Raw genomic sequence first — 13,670 nt, 5'->3', positions numbered from 1 at the left:
TTCTGTGGGACTAGTATCTACCACTGACCATATGACAGTAATATCAATATTAGTCTTTCATATAGACATTATTTTCAGCAACAGTGCGGTTAACTGTTGAGGTCCTCCTTCACTATTAGAGTGCGTCACCCAGTTGTAATCAAGGTTACCTGGTTAGGAGCCCACTCAGAAGTTTCGCCCCCCTCCCCCCCCCCGAACCAAAACCCTAGCTACGCCTGTTGTGAATTCTGTTGTCAAACTCCCTCCTGTGGTCGTGAATGGTACTTCGGCGAGTTCTGTCTATGGGCTCCCTCTGGTGGCTGTGAGTAAAGCTGCTGCTTCTGAGGTTCCTTACACAGGTGACGTGGTTTATCCTTTGGTTGACTGCTCTATTTAACTCCTCTCAGATCGTTACTCCATGCCAGCTGTCAATGTTTTTGCATTGGTTCAGTTCGCTCCTGGATCTCCCTGGTGACCTGCCTTCTTCTGCAGAAGCTAAGTTCCTGATAGTCATTATTTGTTCATTGTTTTCTTGTCCAGCTGGTTTTCATGATTTTGGAAGCTCTGGGATGCAGAGTGGCCCCACCGTGAGTCGGTGCAGAGGTCTTTTTTGCACACTCTGCCTGGTCTTTTGTAGGTTTTTGTGCTGATCGCAAAGTTACCTTTCCTATCCTCTGTCTATTTAGTAAGTCTGGCCTCCTTTTGCTGAAACCTGTTTCATTTCTGCGTTTGTGACTTTCATCTTTACTCACAGTCAATATATGTGGAGGGCTTCCTTTACCTTTGGGGAATTTCTCTGAGGCAAGGTAGGCTTTATTTTCTTTCTCTAGGGCTAGATAGTTCTTAGGCTGTGACGAAGCGCCTAGGTCTGGTCAGGAGCGCTCCACGGCTATTTCTAGTGTGTGTGATAGGATTAGGGCTTGCGGTCAGCAGAGCTCCCACATCCCAGAGCTCGTCCTGTATGAGGTTTAACTATCAGGTCATTCCGGGTGCTCCTAACCACCAGGTCATAACATACACCTCTGTATGTAAAGTGCTGCGAAATATGATATTGATATGCAAAGCATCTATAATATAACGCTGGGAGCGTCACTCTGTCCGAAGCCGTTATAGACTGCGCAAGTGCAAGCGCCGGCGCAGTCTGGCCCCCACAGAGTGACGCTCCCAGGAGATCGCGGTATGCGTAAGCACTGAACGCACACCGCGATCTCCAACAGAGAAGCAGGGACCGCCAGGAGGGTAAGTATCGGCTATATTCACCTGGCCCCGTTCCACCGCTGCGCGCCGCCATCTTCCGAGGGCGCGATGACGCGCTTAATGCGCGCCGCTCTCTGACTGACCAGTCACAGCCAGAGGACCCAGAAGATGGCGGCGCGCAGCGGTGGAACAGGGCCAGGTGAATATAGCAAGTGCTGGGGGGCCTGAACTAGCGGCGATACAGGCACCTGACCGCCACAGCGCCCCGATGTCCCCGCCTGCTCAGGCCCCCCAGCACTCGGCGCCCAGCGACGATAGGTGACTATGGTATTTTTTTTTCATATATTGCAGCAGCATACAGGGCATATACCATGGAGCATCTTATGGGGCCATAAACCATAATGAAGCAGTGTACGGGGGCATATACAATGGAGCATCTTATGGGGTCATAAACCATAATGGAGCAGTGCACGGGGGCATACACACTGGAGCATCTTATGGGGCCATATACCATAATGAAGCAGTGTACGGGGGCATATACCATGGAGCATCTTATGGGGCCATAAACCATAATGGAGCAGTGTACGGGGGCATATATAATGGAGCATCTTATGGGGCCATAAACCATAAAGGAGCAGTGTACGGGGGCATATACCATGGAGCATCTTATGGGGGCCATAAACCATAATGGAGCAGTGTACGGGGGCATATACAATGGAGCATCTTATGGGGGCCATAAACCTTTATGGAGCAGTGTACGGGGGCATATAATATGGAGCATCTTATGGGGCCATAAACCATAATGGAGCAGTGTACGGGGGCATATACAATGGAGCATCTTATGGGGCCATAAACCATAATGGAGCAGTGTACGGGGGCATATACCATGGAGCATCTTATGGGGCCATAAACCATAATGGAGCAGTGTACGGGGGCATATAAAATGGAGCATCTTATGGGGGCCATAAACCATAAAGGAGCAGTGTACGGGGGCATATACAATGGAGCATCTTATGGGGCCATAAACCATAATGGAGCAGTTTACGGGGGCATACACTATGGAGCATCTTATGGGGCCATAAACCATAATGGAGCAGTGTACGGGGGCATATACCAGGGAGCATCTTATGGGGCCATAAACCATAATGGAGCAGTGTACGGGGGCATATAAAATGGAGCATCTTATGGGGGCCATAAACCTTTATGGAACAGCGTACGGGGACATATACTGTGGAGCATCTTATGGGGGCCATCAACCTTTATGGAGCAGTGTACGGGGCATATACTATGGAGCATCTTATGGGGGCCATAAACCTTTATGGAGCAGCGTATGGGGCATATGGATGGGAGCAGCAAATTAAAGAACGGTGGCGCAGGATGGGAGCAGCACATGTCAGAATGGAGGCGCAGGATGGGAGCAGCACATGTCAGAATGGGGGCGCAGGATGGGAGCAGCATATGTCAGAATGGAGGCGCAGAATGGGAGTAGCACATGACAGGATGGGGACCCAGGATGGGTGCAGCACATGACAGGATGGGGGCGCAGGATGGGAGCAGCACATGACAGGATGGGGGCGCAGGATGGGAGCAGCACATGACAGGATGGGGGCGCAGGATGGGTGCAGCACATGACAGGATGGGGGCGCAGGATGGGTGCAGCACATGACAGGATGAGGGCGCAGGATGGGTGCAGCACATGACAGGATGGGGACGCAGGATGGAGCAGCACATACCAGGATGGAGACCATGTACCAATATAAATGCTCGCCACCCGGGTGTAGAACGGGTCCAATAGCTAGTAATAAATAATATAAGTTGCGCAAAAAGTTGTGTGGCTTTGTAAGTACTTTTATGTTGTACAGATCCTGAGATGTGTGCTCTATATTACTGTACATAGCATAGTTACATTCACAATTCTGATAGACATTCAGCAAGCTTATGGACAATTGGACCCATAAGGATAAATGAACATAGTACATATTTGGTACAGATTTCTATACAAAAAAATCTGCAGCATAATAAATTACAAGCTAAGTACATGAGATTTTAAAAATTTTAATTACACATTGCTCGGCAGATTTTTAAGTCATCCGCAAGTTAATCCTTTCAGTCTTATTATGAATTCACCCTATTTCTTGTATAAAATAAAGCTTAAAAGTATAATAGACAAATACAGTGCTCAAAAAGTCAATTATGTAGTCAGTCCATCTTTTAGGTCAATCAATCCTTTACTGCTGAATTTAATTACTACACAGAATACACATATTGTTATTGCCGAAAAAAAGGTTTTCCACTATTGATCTCATTTTTAGCACTTACCTGAGACTCAGTAGATGGTTACAATGTGAATATCAGTAATAAGTGCATGTAAAATGCTCACAAAGAGCGTGTTGGAGACCAAAATCTTTTTTTTAATTACCGGTAGTATAAGACAAACGCATATATTTATATGTAGAGCAACCATACAGGATCCAGGATCATCTGGGCTGCATGTGACTCCCTAAAATAAATATCTGCCAACAGTCAGCCCTATCAGGAATATTCTCATCATAATCCAGCTTATGGCATGCTCAACTAAATGAACTCTTAAAAGGACTGTCCATTACTCAGACAACCCCTTCTCAATCACCTGAGCAAAATAATAACACCTATACCTCTGGTGCCAGCACTGTTCCTTCAGTATTGGCTTTGGCTCTCAATAGTGTCACGCGATCCCTCCGGCTAGTCAGCGTCCGCTCACTCCTCCATGAAACTTAACTGACATCCGGAGGCAGTGAGAGTGAGAAGGCAGCAACAGCTTTGGCTTCCTCTGGATGTCCCTTACGTTAGAAAGATAAGAGCGTGAAGTGACCACTGTCTGGCCCCAGGGATCGTGTAACATAATGTCATGTGAGCTCCGGGAGAGCAAGTGCTGCTGGGACGGCACCCGTGTCGGAGGAGAATATAGCTGCTATTATTTTGATTAGCAGAAGTATAGCTATTGGAAGCAGGATGTCCGAGGTAGGGGACAACCCCTTTTCAGGATACTCTGACATCAGAGACTTTTGTAGTGTTGTCTTGTAAATAATGTCATGCATTTTATGTATACATAATATATACATATACTTTTTAAATGCTTTTTTTATAGGCTGTGTGCTGTTTTTAATTTATAATGAAGGTTTTATCACCAGAATATTACCACTGCCTGGTGCTCACACGAGCCCTAGCCCGACTCTGCCCCTCCTGTGATAATTTATTTTTATACATATTAGTCCAAAAGAGTGAATATAGAACACATTCACAATGACAATATCTCAAAAAACCTAGTAGATATATACACCAGGCTACAGAATGTTTATGTTCAAAAATAGAAAATTTTATTAGCATAAATAGAATAAAACATGTACACACAATAATAAAAACAGGATGCCTCCAATCCAAAACACCGACACTGTGGGTGTTTGACAGGTATGTAGCCAATAATGATTTCACTTTGAAACAAAATATACAAGGATCATTTCCATTATTGGCTACATACCTGTCAAACACCCACAGTGTCGGTGTTTTGGATTGGAGGCATCCTGTTTTTATTATTGTGTGTACATGTTTTATTCTATTTATGCTAATAAAATTTTCTATTTTTGAGCATAAACATTCTGTAGCCTGGTGTATATATCTACTAGGTTTTTTGAGATACCCTCCTGTGATAAGTAGCTCACTGTCTATAGCTATGCATATAGAGAGCCTGGAGTGGGCAGGGATAGCTTTCTCAGCTCTGCTTCATGCTGCGGCTAAGAATGCTCAATGTATTACAGCTGCTGCACCCAGTAAACTAAGTGATACATTGTTGGATAGGATCTCTTTTTCCACATTTTGTTGCTCACATGAAGTAGTAAAAACCTGCTGACTAGGGTTGATGGATCAGGCAATTTCATAAGTCGCTTTATGGCCGGCCGGCGCTGACACAGTGCAGGGAAGCTGACGCCGGGGGACAGACACCGGAATGTAAGTATGTACTGTTTTTTTTTTTTTTTTACTTTTACAATGGTAACCAGGGTAAACATTGGGTTACTAAATGCGGCCCTGCGCTTAGTAACCCGATGTTTACCCCGATTACCCGGGGACTTCGGCATCGTTGGTCGCTGTAGAGCTGTCTGTGTGACAGCTCTCCAGCAACCACACAACGACCTAAACAGCGACGCTGGAGCGATCGGCATCGTTGTCTATATCGCTGCAGCGTCGCTTAATGTGACGGTACCTTAAAGGAGAGGAGGAAGGACAGATATCACCCTTCCATAAACTTTCATTAACATATTCTTTCATGGTGGCACTTTCAGGCTCAGACAAATTGTAAAGGCGAGTGTTCGGCAATTTGGCATTAGCTGCAAGATTAATAGCACAATCATAATGAAGATGCAGTATCTCCACCTTTTTCTAAAAACACATCTCCAAAGTTTTTCAGGTACCCCGGCAGACCCTTTAGACTAGCAGAGCATATTTGTCCAGACTTTAGATATTTCTTGCAACAACTGAGGCTCCATTTAACATTTTCCTTCTAACATCAATTAATAACAGGATTGTTAATACACAGTCATTGAAGGCCAAGTACAAACCCAGCAGGTAAATTATCCAAAACAAAACAGGAGATGGATTCAGAGTAGAATGCTCCCACTTGGAGCATGAAATCCACCTTTACCCTCTTGGCCAGATTCCAGGCTAATGGTTCCTTGTCAATGGCGAAGATTTGAATGGGTCTTTCTAAACTAACTGTCCCTAATCCTAACCTTAGTATCAGTTAAGAATCAATAAAGTTAGCAGAAGACCAGCACTTAATGAACACCAATGCTGATAACACCTGGTCTTTGAAGGATATCACTGTGTTGATCAGTACTTTACTAGAGAAAGAAAAAGGTATCTGAGAGTCTGGATAACCACCTCAGCTGTCACCCAGACTCAGACTTTACCCTGTTGGTTTGCTTGTCTGAGAACAAGTTGGACAATGCTTGACAAAATGTCCAGTGAGTGTTCACAGTACAGACAGAGTCCAAAATCTTGTCTCTCCACAACAAGAAGACTGGCAATTCTAATCTCCAATGGCTCCAACTTCAGTAAATGAACATGCTGCAGGGAAGTATAACAGGCAGACCACTGTTCACCACATCTCTCACGGATTCTGTGGTGCATTTGAATAGCCTGGGGCATGGCCTCTGCCAGAGAACTAGGGGCATCATAAATAACCAGAACATCTCTAAGAGTTTCAGAAAGACCTTTGTGGAATTGGCACCTGAGAGCTGCATCATTCCACAGAACTTCAGTGGACCACTGCTGAAACTCAGTGCAGTAGTCCTCAGCAGTGCAGTTCCCCTGTGCCAGGTTCATGATCTTTGACTCAGCGACCTGGATCCTGTCGGGTTCATTATAGACCTCCCAGTCTCAGATTGGATAGTTGAATTGTCAATCAAAACACAGCCCAGCACGCCCCTGAACCAGACTGAACACCTTAGCTTTCAATCACAGCTCAGCACTGAAGGGTGGAATCGTTACAATGGGCATTACTAAGTATGGGCGCTACAATAGCAGATTTGCATTTTTTACTCTAACGCTGCTTGTTTCTGGCAAATACCCATGGAGTCAAATTTGTCACTGCACCTGTAGGTAAATTCCTAGAGGGGTGTTTTTAACAAAATGGGATCACTTGAGGGGGGATTCTGCTCTTCTGGTGCTTAGGGGCTCTGTATATGGAGTCTGCCAACTGTTATAGGATTATTTGTTCTCCAAGAGTTAAACAGCGCTCCTTCCCTTCCGAATCACGTTGCGTGGCTAAGCCGTACTATACAGACGCATATGGCTACTGTTGTTCTGGCACCTCGGTGGCTCTGCCAATGTGGCATGGCACCCTCAAATCAGTCTATCAAACTATGCACTACAATATGGTGCTCCTTTCCTTCTGAGCTATACACTATATCTCAACTGTAGTTGTTAACCACATATGAGGTATTGACACACACTCGGGAGAAATTGCGTAACATATTTTGTTGTCCATTTTTTCTTATTATCCCCTTTGAAAATGTAAAGCTTCAGACCAAAGTAACATTTTAGTGGAAAAAAATGGCACTTGACTCATGGCATTGACTCAGTCCAATGTTATACAATTTTCTCACACTTACACCAATGCAAAATTTTGGGCTAAAGGGAAAATGCATTTTTTTCATTTCCACAGCTCAACGTTCTAAAATTCTGTGATGCATCTGTAGTTTGAAAGTGCTCACCAAACCTCTGGATAAATTCCTTGAGGGGTTTCCAAAATGAGGTTGCGTAAGGGGTGTTTCCACTGTTTTATACACACCTGCAAAAGGGACATGGCATCCGTTATCTATTTCAGCCAATTTTACACTCCAAAAGTCAATTGACAATCCTTTCCTTCCGAGCCTGCTATGCACCCAGTCGTTTTCCTACACATGTGGGGAATCAGCGTACACAGGAGAAATTGCATAACAAACTGTACTGTTCGTTTTCGCCTATTACCATAGCAAAAATGCAAAATTTGGTGCTAAATTAAGTTTTGTGGGAAAATGTAATTTTTCTTTTCCTTTTCACATTTCTTTAATTACTATGAAGCTCCTAAATGGTTAATAAAGTTCTTGAATTTGGTTTTGAGCACTTTGGGTATATTCTGTCATATAGGCTACTCAGTCACTTCAAGTCTGATGCGTCCCTAAAAAATGGTTTTGTAAATTTTGTTGAAAAAAATGAGAAATTTCTGATCAACTTTTTACCCTTCTAATTTTCCTAACAAAACAAAAATATGCATAAAAAATGATGCAGATGTAAAGTAGATGTGTGGGAAATGTTATTTATAACTTATTTTGTATAGCATAACTAACTGGCTTAAGGAATCATACAAGGAAAAAGCACCAAAAAGAACCAAGTAAGAATAAAATATAAAGCTTTATTGAAAACAAAGTCTATAAAATCAGTTAACTGAGAATAAATGCGGATATGACAGAGGTAAGGCAATGGGGTGGAACCACAGTAAGGCTATGTGCACTCGTCAGGATTTCTGGCAAAAATTTCCTGAACAAAACCGGAAATTTTCGGCAAGAAATCCGCATGCAGATTTTTTGAGTTTTTTTGCGGATTTTTTGCATTTTTTCCAGAGGTTCTGGGATGCAATATATATAGTGGGCAATCGGCAAAAAATCTGCAAAATTAATGAACATGCTGCGTTTTTTTCTGCTATGCGTTTTTTTCGCATACATAAATGATATGCACAAAGATTGCGGAATGCATTATAAATGATGGGATGCATATGTATGCTTATTTTAAGTGTTTTTATAGCGAAAAAACGTGAAAAAACACAAAAAATCCGGAACGTGTGCACACAGCCTAAGGTAGGGGTCACACTAGCGAGTTTTATGGACGTATGAGAGGCGCAAAAACTACGCATTGCACACGGACCAATGATTCTCTATGGGGCAGCTCCTATCTGCCGTATATTTCTCTGCCGTATTTTACAGGCGTAGAAAATCGCAGCATGCTGCATTTGTCAGCGTATTGCACAAAAAATCCGCCAATGAATGTCAATGGGGGCGAGAAAAATACGGATTACACACGGACCAACAGTGTGACTTGCGAGAAATATGCACCGGTGTTCTATAGAAAAGCCGGCAATTCAGCGCAGTGTACAGTAAAATCACACTGACAGGCTAGAATAGCTAGAATAAATGTTTAGACATAGAATAGGTATATGTATGTATGTGTGTGTGTGTGTGTGTGTGTGTGTGTGTGTGTATATATATATATATATATATATATATATATATATATATATATATATATATAGTCATGGCCAAAAGTATTCACACCCCTGCAATTCTGTCAGATAATACTCAGTTTATTCCTGAAAATGATTGCAATCACATATTATTTGGTATTATTATCTTCATTTAATTTGTCTTAAATGAAAAAACACAAAAGAGAAGGAAGCAAAAAGCAAAACATTGATCATTTCACACAAAACTTTATAAAAATGGGCCGGACAAAAGAATTGGCACCCTCAGCCTAATACTTGGTTGCACAACCTTTAGCCAAAATAACTGCGACCAACCGCTTCCGGTAACCATCAATGAGTTTATTACAATGCTCTGCTGAAATTTTAGACCATTCTTCTTTGGCAAACTGCTCCAGGTCCCTGATATTTGAAGGGTGCCTTCTCCAAACTGCCATTTTTAGATCTCTCCACAGGTGTTCTATGGGATTCAGGTCTGAACTCATTGCTGGCCACCTTAGAAGTCTCCAGTGCTTTCTCTGAAACCATTTTCTAGTGCTTTTTGAAGTGTGTTTTGGGTCATTGTCCTGCTGGAAGACCCATGACCTCTGAGGGAGACCCAGCTTTCTCAAACTGGGCCCTACATTATGCTGCAATATTTGTTGGTAGTCTTCAGACTTCATAAAGCCATGCACACGGTCACACAGTCCAGAGCCAGAGGCAGCAAAGCAACCCCAAAACATCAGGGAACCTTCGCCATGTTTGACTGTAGGGACCGTGTTCTTTTCTTTGAATGCCTCTTTTTTTCTCCTGTAAACTCTATGTTGATGCCTTTGCCCAAAAAGCTCTACTTTTGTCTCATCTGACCAGAGAAGATTCTTCCAAAACGTTTTAGGCTTTTTCAGGTAAGTTTTGGCAAACTCCAGCCTGGCTTTTTTATGTCTCGGGGTATGAAGTGGGGTCTTCCTGGGTCTCCTACAATACAGTCCCTTTTCATTCAGATGCTGATGGATAGTACGGGTTGACACTGTTGTACCCTCGGACTGCAGGGCAGCTTGAACTTGTTTGGATGTTAGTCGAGGTCCTTTATCCAACATCCGCACAATCTTGCGTTGAAATCTCTTGTCAATTTTTCTTAGGGAGGTTAGCCACAGTGCCATGGGCTTTAAACTTCTTGATGACACTGCGCACGGTAGACACAGGAACATTCAGGTCTTTGGAGATGGACTTGTAGCCTTGAGATTGCTCATGCTTCCTCACAATTTGGTTTCTCAAGTCCTCAGACAGTTCTTTGGTCTTCTTTCTTTTCTCCATGCTCAATGTGGTACACACAAGGACACAGGACAGAGGTTGAGTCAACTTTAATCCATGTCAACTGGCTGCAAGTGTGATTTAGTTATTGCCAACACCTGTTAGGTGCCACAGGTAAGTTACAGATGCTGTTAATTACACAAATTAGAGAAGCATCACATGATTTTTCGAAAGGTGCCAATACTTTTGTCCACCCCCTTTTTTATGTTTGGTGTGGAATTATATCCAATTTGGCTTTAGAACAATTCTTTTTGTGTTTTTTCATATAAGACAAAATAAATGAAGATAATACCAAAGAATTTGTGTTTGCAATCATTTTCAGGAAGAAACTGAGTATTACCTGACAGAATTGCAGGGGTGTGAATACTTTTGGCCATGACTGTATATATATATATATATATATATATATATATATATATATTGTCATACAGCGCTAGTTAGCAGAAAAACCGGTAATTCAATTGCCGGCTTTTGCTATCTCCTACCCAAACCCGACAGGATATGAGACATGGTTTACATACAGTAAACCATTTCATATCCCTTATATTTTAACATATTCCTCACTAATAATGTTCCAATTGTCTGTGTGTAAAATTTGGGGGCTTTAGCTGTTAAAATAAAGGGTTAAATCACGGAAGGAATTGGCGTGGGCCCCCGCGCAATTTTCTCCGCCAGAGTGGGAAAGCCAGTGACTGAGGGCAGATATTAATAGCCTAGAGAGGGACCATGGTTATTGGCCCCCCTCGGCTAAAAACATCTGCCCCCAGCCACCCCAGAAAAGGCACATCTGTAAGATGCACCTATTCAGGCACTTAGCCTCTCTTTTCCCACTCCCATGTAGCAGTGGGATATGGGGTAATAAAGGGTTAATGTCACCTTGCTATTGTAAGGTGACATTAAGCCAAGTTAATAATGGAGAGGTGTCAATAAGACACCTTGTTAGGGTTGGCGGAACGCACCGAATATATTTATTAGATGGGATTGGTGCGTTCGCAACCCCGGATCCACTGTGCAGGAAAGAACCTGCTGCTAAGTAAATGGCGGCACTATATGGCGGTAAGAACCAGCTCTGTTAGCTTCACAGAGCAGCCAAGAAAGCAAAGCTCTGTGCCCTGTTAGACTTTCACAGAGGCACAGGCTAACTACCCAAACGAGAGCAGTCAGTGGTCATGCATGCACACAAAACTCCTCACCGGAGATGCCAGCATTCTAGGGGCTTATTTCAGCCAGGTCCCTGAATACACACAAACACAATCTCCTCACCGGAGGTGCCAGCATTCTAGGGGCTTACTTCAGCCGGGTCCCTGAACACATACAAACACATGACCACACTGGCGCAAAGCACATAACATAGGAAGATACCAGCGCATGGCCGTGCGGCCATGCAAGCCTTAAATAGTTGCAGCACGTACAGGACCTTCCTAGAAGGACCAATGGAAGTTGCTGCAGTACCTGAGCATGTGACCCTTGATCTCCACTGAGAGATCTTACCCTGGGCATGCTCAGTGTGTGCAAAGCAGGACTTAGTCCAAGCATCTACAGGACCTTCCAAGAAGGACCAATGGAAGTTGCTGCAGTACCTGAGCATGTGACCCTTGATCTCCACTGAGAGATCTTACCCTGGGCATGCTCAGTGTGTGCAAAGCAGGACTTAGTCCCAGAAAAGCCTGCTCGCCGCAGATCAGTGCAGGGTACAATAGCAGAGCCTGGAGAGGCAGCAGCAACCCTTTGCACAGTATCAGTCCCAGCGAGACGCTGGGACCGTCGTCTCTGCTGAGCAGGCTCCACTGCGGCCGATGCAGAATGGGAGACTGCAGCAAACACGGATTGAGATACCCCCTGTGCAGCAGAGGAAACTCAACTCCTAACACACCTATCAATTATTAATCCAATAGTAGTAAATGGTTAATAAAACACACACACATTAGGAAAATGTATTTTATTGAAATAAAGACACAGGGTGTTGGAATAGTTTATTATACTCTCAATCCAATTGAAGACCCTTGTCACCTGAAACAAAGTTAAAATAAAAAATCAACAATATCCTATACCTTCTGTCGTTCAGTCTTGTCCCACGCTGTAAATCCATCTGAAGGGGTTAAATAATTTTACAAGCAGGAGCCTGCTAATGCAGCCGCCCCTGCCTGTAAAAACTGGGGAATGAATGGAAAGCAGGGGAACGTAGCTACCTAGACTTGCGGTGCTGCGCCCCCTGCTGCTATAACCTCAGATGAACTCGAGCGTGAGAAAATATTCAGAAAAACATACAGAGGTTTACATGCGCAAAATATGCTCACACACCCTGCCTTTGGATGACATACGGATTACTATATTGGGAATATTTCTGCGTATTACGCATGTAAAATACGAACCATATTTCCCTACGCTGAGTGTGACTCCGGCCTAAGAGTCAGGCAAACCTGCAGGCATATAAATAATTAACCATTTTGCTCAAAGGTGCAGGTGCACAGCTGCAATGTAATATACCCAGTTGTATAGCCTGGAGAAATAAATGTGTCCAGACCAGAAAATGAAGCAAAAGTCCAAGAAGGCTGTATACCAAATCATGGACATAAAGGGCAGAGCAAAAAAAAGGAATGTGAAAAGATAATACAATATTTGCCTAGGAGGTTACATGAGACCCTGTGGTGCCACCCGCCCCAACACATGTTTTGGCGCTGTGCCTTCTTCTGGGGGCTTATCTGGCTTAAGGGTATGCAAATTAAAAATTTAGAAATTGCAAAATGTTCTAAATGTTTTACAAAATTACGATATTTTCACAAATGCAAAAAATGCATTCTAAATTTGCTATAAAATACATTGTCACGAAAAAACATTCTCAGAATCGCTGTGATTCGTTGAAGCGTTCCAGAGTTATTACCTCATAAAGTGACAGTGGTCAGATTTCTAAAATTTGGCCTGGTCATCAAGGTGAAAACAGGCTTCAGGGGCTAAGGGGTTAAAGGGTATCCATTGTTTTAATTTTTACTTCATAAGTCAATAGTACACGTGAAAATAAGCAACTGTGTAATATATCGTATCAGGTCATTTTTCCTCTTTCTCTGCCAAAATTGATCAGTCATTATCAACGTTTTTAATTCTGAAGTAAAATCTGTATTCAGTGAAGACTTTCCCATTACTGAGATAGAAGATGGCGGCAGCTAAAGATACAATTTTATGTAAATGCAAGGAGGAGCTACATGCAGAGCTCCTCTCTTCTATTTCTTCTATCTACACAGTGTTCCAAATTATTATGCAAATTGGATTTAAGTGTCATGAAGATTTAATTGTTTTGTTTTTCAAATAAACTCATGGATGGTATTGTGAATCAGGGCTCAATGGATCACTGAAATCAATCTTAAACACGTGATAATTAGTTTTCCAGATGATTCTAATTTAAGGAAAACTACTTAAAAATGATTCCACATTATTAAGC

The 13,670-nt window shown here is 43.0% G+C and overlaps 2 protein-coding genes across 9 annotated transcripts in view; one reads left to right on the top strand and one right to left on the bottom strand.

Moving 5' to 3' along the window:
• Positions 1 to 3,597, bottom strand: part of LOC138676454 (long-chain fatty acid transport protein 2-like) — a 264,978-nt gene extending 261,381 nt beyond the window's left edge. For 3 of the 4 annotated variants that reach the window (XM_069765763.1, XM_069765767.1, XM_069765768.1), the window contains exon 1: positions 3,496 to 3,597. The gene's annotated coding sequence lies outside the window, so the exon portion shown is untranslated. The remainder of the gene's footprint in view (positions 1 to 3,495) is intronic. The other variant, XM_069765766.1, reaches the window with a different exon arrangement.
• The window catches only part of HYKK (hydroxylysine kinase), a 90,269-nt gene that overhangs the window by 60,165 nt on the left and 16,434 nt on the right, over positions 1 to 13,670 (top strand). The window lies entirely within an intron of this gene.

The sequence above is a fragment of the Ranitomeya imitator genome, chromosome 4, assembly GCF_032444005.1.
Source record: "Ranitomeya imitator isolate aRanImi1 chromosome 4, aRanImi1.pri, whole genome shotgun sequence".
Lineage (NCBI taxonomy): Eukaryota > Metazoa > Chordata > Amphibia > Anura > Dendrobatidae > Ranitomeya > Ranitomeya imitator.
The sequence above is the reverse complement of the archived record's forward strand: the minus strand, read 5'-3'. Positions and strand labels throughout refer to the sequence as shown.